The sequence below is a fragment of the Macaca nemestrina genome, chromosome 15 (assembly GCF_043159975.1).
Source record: "Macaca nemestrina isolate mMacNem1 chromosome 15, mMacNem.hap1, whole genome shotgun sequence".
Classification (NCBI taxonomy): Eukaryota; Metazoa; Chordata; class Mammalia; order Primates; family Cercopithecidae; genus Macaca; species Macaca nemestrina.
This window is the reverse complement of record NC_092139.1, coordinates 96,344,110-96,351,227: the sequence shown is the minus strand read 5'-3', so window position 1 is coordinate 96,351,227 and position 7,118 is coordinate 96,344,110. Positions and strand designations below refer to the sequence as shown.

Here is a 7,118-nt window from a genome sequence, read left to right as displayed (position 1 = left end):
AATGCTGCTGATTGGCTGGGGAGTCGAGGGGGCGGGATCACCCGAGGGGAACCCGAGTTCTAAGTTCCGCTCTGCCTTCTAAACTACAACTCCCAGGAAGCATTGAGGCGATGCCTGTCGGCCACATCTGCTGCTCCTCATTGGTCCGGCGGCAGGGGAGAGGGTTTTGATTGGCTGAGGGTGGAGTTTGTATCTGCAGGTTTAGCGCCACTGCAGGCTGAGGCTGTGGAGAGTGTGCGGCTCCAGGTGGGCTCACGCGGTGAGTCATATTGGGAACTTCTGTTGGGTGTTTGGTGGTTCGAATCCCATCTTCAGCGTTTCGTGCGAGCGGAGTCTCCTGAGCTTCGCTTTGTCTGTATTTTTGTACTGAAGGGGGAGTGTGTGGGCGACTCTCTTCCTTTTTAGTAGATCATCCTCGAGGTGAAGTTCACTTCCCGTATTACTTACAAGCTGAAACAGGCCTGAACGGACAGGATAAGAAGGAACAGAGTTGTGTTCTTCAATATCAGAGCGAAGTTACTTTGTAAAAAGTTCTATAGATGTTAGTAATCATTGCCATTCTTTAGATTCAATCTCTAAAATACTTATAGAGAGGCCAGTCTTAGCTACTGGGCGCTGCAGGAACTGGAAACACACTGAGCTGTGTAGGAGGATGTTCTGCGTGTCCCTAAGTAAGTCCCTAAGTAAGTGTATGGGATAGGGTGGCCAGGAGTGGGTAGGAGGGAATCAGTCCTCCTTCGGACTTAGGTTTTCTACTTGAAAAAAAAGATTGTATTTCACTTGAAAGCCTTCTGGACTTTTTAAAAAAAATTATTTATTTTTGATATAAAGTATACATGTATGAGTACCACATATGTACCTTTTTTTTTTTTTTTTTTTTTTGAGACGGAGTCTCTCTCTGTTGCCAGGCTGGAGTGCAGTGGCGCGATCTGGGCTCACTGCAACTTCTGCCTCCTGGGTTCAAGCGGTTCTCCTGCCTCAGCCTCCTAAGTATCTAGGATTATAGGTGCCCGCCACCATGCCCGGCTATTATTTTTAGTAGAGATGGGGTTTTACCATGTTGGCCAGGCTGGTCTTGAACTCCTGACCTCAGGTGATCCACCCGCCTTGGCCTCCCAAAGTGCTGGGATTACAGGTGTGAGCCACTGCACCCAGCCTGATTTCAGTTTTTTGAGGAATCACAATACTTTTGTGATTAGTGGCTATACTAATTTGCATTCCCACCAATGGTGTATGCGAACAGGGCAAGGTCAGACATAACTAGGTCCGTGAACATTTGTGTTTTGCCACAAGATCAGACTTACTGATGTTTTATTTTAATTGTAAAAGCCACGAGCTACATGGAGTTCCCAAGGAAGCAATTTTCTGTAGTACTACCTGTTTACTTGGTAGTCAGAACCGTGGGCACACAGGCTGAAGCCATTCCACAAGTCAGTCAGCATTGTAAATTATACACAATAGTATATTTATTTAATATATAAATGTTATAGGTTAAAAATCTTACATTAAAGTAACATTTAACATTCAGAGAAAAGGGGATAGGGAAAGCGGTTATCAAACCAGTCCAAGGAGAGCAATGTGGACAAAGAGAGTGTTTTGGCTTGATCTGGGGTGTCAGTGTCTTGTAAGGAAGAGTTTTTGATGTGGATGAGCCTTTGGTGGCAGATGCTGGGTGTTAATCGTGAGTGACAGCAAGATGGTGTCTGTTAGGACAGCCATTCTGACCTAATAAAGTCCTGGTCTTATGACCACAAAATTTTCTGGTAAGGACTAATAACAAAAGCGTGTACATGTTTATGTCCTTATCTGGTTTAGTACCGTCTTTTTTTGTTTTTTTTTTTGAGACAGAGTCTCGCTTTGTCTCTCGCAGGCTAGAGTGCAGTGGCGTGATCTCGGATCACTGCAACTTCCGACTCCCTGGTTCAAGCGATTCTCCTGCCTCAGCCTCCCGAGTAGCTGGGATTACAGGCACGTGACACCACGCCCAGCTAAGTTTTGTATTTTTAGTAGAGTCGGGGTTTCACCATGATGGCCAGGATGGTCTTGATCTCCTGACTTTGTGATCCGTCTGCCTTGGCCTCCCAAAGTGCTGGGATTACAGGCGTGAACCACTGTGCCTGGCCAGTACAGTCTTTATTAATTAGACAAACATCTGGTCCCTATTGGCATAATGCCTTTTAAAATACAAGAGCCTTTTTCTAAGATAAAATTACTTATGTCAAGAGCACTCTGTACAGTTCCCCTTTCTCCACATTCTTCCCAGCATCTGTTATTGCCTGTCTTTTATTCAAACCATTTTAACTGGGGTGAGATGGTATCTCATTGTAGGTTTGTTTGTTTGTTTGTTTGTTTGAGACAGAGTCTTACTGTGTTGCCTAGGCTGGAATGCAGTGGTGCGATTTTGACTCACTGCATTCTCTGCCTCCCAGGTTCAAGCGATTCTCCTGCCTCAGCCTCCCAAGTAGCTGGGATTATAGACACCTGCCACCATGCCCAGCTAATTTTCATATTTTTAGTGGAGACAGGGTTTCACCATGTTGGCCAGGCTGGTCTCAAACTCCTGACCTCAAGTGATCTGCCCGCCTCCGCCTCCCAAAGTTCTGGGATTACAGGCATGAGATACTGTGCCCAGGCCTCACTGTAGTTTTGATTTGTTATTTCTCCAATGATCAGTGATGTTGAGCATTTTTTTATATACCCGTTGGCCATTTGTATGTCTTCTTTTGAGAAATGTCTGTTGGGATCTTTTGCCCATTTCTTTTTTTTGAGACAGAGTCTCACTCTGTCACCTAGCCTGGAGTGCAGTGGCGTGATCTCGGCTCACTGCAACCTCCGTCTCCGTTTCCTGGATTCAAGTGATTCTCATGTCTCAGCCTCCAAAGTAGCTGGGACTACAGGCACGAGCCACCACGCCCAGCTAATTTTTTGTATTTTTAGTAGAGATGTGGTTTCGCCATGTTGGCCAGGCTGGTCTTGAAGTCCTGACCTCAGATGATCCACCCCGCCTTGGCCTCCCAAAGTGCTGGGATTACAGATGTGAGGCACTGTGCCTGGCCTGCCCATTTCTTAAATTGGATTGTCTTTTGCAGTTGAGTTTCATCTCCTTATATATTCTGATTATTCATCCCTTGTCAGATGGCTAGTTTGGAAATGTTTTTTCCCATTCTGTGGGTTGTCTCTTCACTTTGTTGATTGTTTCCTTTGCTGTGCAGAAGCTTTTTTAGCTTGATGACATCCCAGTTGTCTGTTTTTGCTTTAGTTGCCTGTGCTTTTGAGGTCTTACGCAAAAAACCTGTGCCCAAGATGAGTGTCCTGGAGCATTTCCCCAGTGTTTTCTTCTAGTGGTTTTATAGGTTTGGGGACTGGACTTCTGTTTATAGTCCTGGAGTTTTGCTGCCTTCACTTTGGTCTTTCACTCACTTCTCTGCATGACTTTCCAATAACAATGGCTCCCAGAGAGCTTGGGTGGGTGGGGGGAGTATTACACACATCACTTCACTTAATCCTTATGGTCTGTCTACTTATTTTTGATGAGAAAACAGGCTTAGCGAAGTTGTGATCTACCTAAAGTCATGCACAGTTTCACTCAAGTGTCTGACTCCAGATCTGCTTGCCTCTAATCTCTCATAGCAACTTGTTGACACATTTTCTCCAGTTGTCCTGTCTTGCTCAAAAAGCTGTGGGGAAGACTCAGCCTGGCTGAGGTAGTATTAGACCAGCAGTCCCTGGAGTGGCATACTCAGTTTTGGCATTGCCTTCCTGGTATGTTTTAAAGAAAACTCATCAGAACCTTTGTATCCCTTTTTTTTTTTTTTCCTGGTGATAGGGTCTCTGTCACCTAGGCTGGAGTGTAGGCTCAATCACGGCTCACTGCAGCTTCAGCCTCCTGGGCTCAAGTGATCCTCCCACCTCAGCCTCCCAAGTAGCTGGGACTGCAGGTGCACACCACCATGCCCTGCTAATTTTTTGTATTTTCTGTAGATATTGGATTTCACCATGGTGTCCAGGCTGGTCTCGAATTCCTGGGCTCGAGGAATCTGCCTGCGTCAGCCTCCCAAAGTGCTGGGATTACAGACTAGACCCACCACACCTGGTAGAACATTTGTATCTTGAAAGCTGTGTAAATACAATCAATGTGGGTATCGTAGTCCCTACTTATCAGCGGTAGTAATTTCAGTTACCAATGGTCAGCTGTGATCTGAAACTAAGTGGAAAATTCATAAGAAATAATCAATTCATGGCTGGACATGGTAGCTCATGCCTGTAATCCTAGCACTTTGGGAGGCCGAGGTGGGCCTGAGGATCACCTGAGGTCAGGAGTTTGAGATCAGGCTGGCCAATACGGTGAAAACCCTGTCTCTACTAAAAAAATACACAAATTAGCCAGGCATGGTGGTGCGTGCCTGTAATCCCAGCTACTTGGAAGGCTGAGGCAGGGGAATTGCTTGAACCCAGGAGGTGGAGGTTGCAGTGAGCCGAGATTGTGCCACTGCACTCCAACCTAGGTGACTGAGTGAGACTCTGTTTAAAAAAAAAGAAATAATCAATTCATAAGTCTTAAATTATGTGGTTTTGCAGTGCTTGTGTTCAAGTCACCCTTATATTTAATAATGGCCCCAAAGCCAAAGATGCTGACAATTTGGATATTGCAAAGAGAAGCTGTAAAGTGTTTCCTTTAACTGAAAAGGTGAAAGATCTCAATTTTTTTTTTTTTTTTGAGACGGAGTCTTGCTGTGTCACCCAGGCTGGAGTGCAATGGCCAGATCTCGGCTCACTGCAAGCTCCGCCTCCCGGGTTCACGCCATTCTCCTGCCTCAGCCTCCCGAGTAGCTGGGACTACAGGCACCCGCCACCTCGCCCGGCTAGTTTTTTTTTTTTTTTTTGTATTTTTTATTAGAGACGGGGTTTCACCGTGTTAGCCAGGATGGTCTCGATCTCCTGACCTCGTGATCCACCCGTCTCGGCCTCCCAAAGTGCTGGGATTACAGGCTTGAGCCACCGCGCCCGGCCGAAAGATCTCAATTTAATAAGGACAAAAAAATTTGTATGCTGAGGCTGGTAACATCTGTGGTAAGAACAAATCTTCTATTTGTGAAATTGTGAAGAAGGAAAAAGAAAGTCGTGCATAGTTTATATAGGGTTCTGTACTATGTGAGGTTTCAGGCATCCATTTGGGGGGTCTTGGATCTTATCCCCCTGTGATGGTGGGGACTATGATAGTGTTGTTTCCTGTGTTCTCCTGGAGTAGTAGGCTGAGTATGGGGAGGAAGAGAATGTCCTCCTCCCCCTGCCCCCCGCTTTTTTTTTTTGTTAATCCGATTAGGTCAGCAGTGGACGTTACTTTGGTTTTACTGGTGGTTCTATTATCAGAGTCTTGTTTTGTTTTCTGTTCTTTGGAGATAGGGTCTCACTCTGCCACCCAGACTGGTGTATAAGTGGTATAATCTTAGCTCACTGCAGCCTTCAACTCCTGGGCTCAAGTATTCCTCCCACCTCACCTTCCCGAGTAGCTGAGGCCACAGCTGCATGCCACCATGTCTAATTTTCTTACTTTTTGTACAGGGGAGTCCCACTATGTTGGCCAGGCTGGTATTGAACACATGACCTCAAGTGGTCCTCTTGCCTTGGCCCTCCCAAAGTGCTGGGATTACAGGCATGAGCCACTGCACCCAGCCTGTTATGAGAGTCTGTCTATTAAGTTAATTCTAAGACAAGGGTGGGAGCCTCTGTTATGGTCTCCAGTTTATAAAAGATATTTCCTGCAAGATTCCATCAAGGCTGGAAGGCCATTTAGGATGCTGAAAAGATAAGCCCTATAGTTACTTAGCATCACTAAGGGATAGGTGGAGTTATTTAGAGCTGTCTTCCTTTGTGTTCTGCCTCATCAGGTCACTGGGTCCTTAGGTGTCAGGGAATCTAGATTGAATGAACAGGTGTGTTTCCCTTTAGGAGCAAGCCCAGAGGAAAAGGGGTACCAGTGACATTTTATGTAAATGGACCCTTTGGAATAATGCAGCAGGTTATTGTACAATTTCTTTTTGACTTCTATTCCAAGCCACCTGATCCTTTGTCTTCTTTCTCTTTTCAAAATACACAGATGCTCCTCAACTTTCAATGGCGTTATGTCTAAATAAACCCATTCTAAGTTGAAAATATTGTTAAATTGAAAATACATTCAATATACCTAACATACCAAACATCATAGTTTAGCCTAGCCTCCTTTAAACATGCTCAGAACACTTATATCAGGCTGCAGTTGGGCTAAATTATCTAACACAAAGATTATTATTATTTTTCGTAGAGGTGGGGTCTCAAACACCTGCCCTCAAGCAATCCTTCTACCTTCGCCACCCAAAGTATTGTTTACAGTTGTGAGTCACTGCACCTGACCTATTTTATTTTTAAATTTTATTTATTTCATTAATTTATTTTTTTGAGACAGGGTTTCACTCCTGTCACCCAGGCTGGGGTGCAGTGGCGTGACCTCAGCTTACTGCAACCTCCACCTCCTGGGCTCAAGCAATTCTCCTGCTTCAGCCTCCTGATTAGCTGGAACTACAGGTGCCTGCCACCACGCCCGGCTAATTTTTTGTATTTTTAGTAGAGATGGAATTTCACTATGTTGGCCAGGCTGGTCTTGAACTCCTGACCTCATGATCTGCCCGTCTTGGCCTCCCAATGTGGTGGGATTACAGGTGTAAGGCCCCATGCCTGGCCCCCACTATACGTGAAATTTAAATGTAGTATTGATTGTATCAATACATTTTTGGTTTCAGTCTTAATTTAAAATAATTGGACAAATGTGAGCTTTTATGAGCCCCCCAGCTCAATTTTATTGCTTTTTACTTATTCATAATCTTCAGATAATTTGTTTTTTCCTTGTAGTTTATGGCTGTCAGACAAAAAACTGATCCGGTGACAATGATCTGGTGAAAAGCTCAGCCCAGAACTGTAGGTCTGGGCTGTTAGGACTTTTAATTTTTGGAGAGCATGTTAGCCCTGGGTTCGGTTCTGTTCTGTTCTTTTCTTTTCTTTTCTTTTCTTTTCTTTTCTTTTCTTTTCTTTTCTTTTCTGTTGCTGTTGTAATAGGCCCATTGTTTACTTTTTAAAGTCTTGTG

General features: G+C 44.7%; 1 protein-coding gene across 5 annotated transcripts in view; it reads left to right on the top strand.

Annotated features, from left to right (window-relative positions):
* Positions 1-6: 6 nt before the first annotated feature.
* LOC105487285 (checkpoint kinase 2) overlaps positions 7-7,118 on the top strand; it is a 53,734-nt gene continuing 46,622 nt past the window's right edge. For 2 of the 5 annotated variants that reach the window (XR_011614039.1, XM_011750733.3), the window contains exon 1: positions 12-259. The gene's annotated coding sequence lies outside the window, so the exon portion shown is untranslated. Of the gene's footprint in view, positions 260-7,118 lie in introns of all 5 variants that reach the window. The other 3 variants (XM_071080330.1, XM_011750736.2, XM_071080329.1) reach the window with 3 other exon arrangements.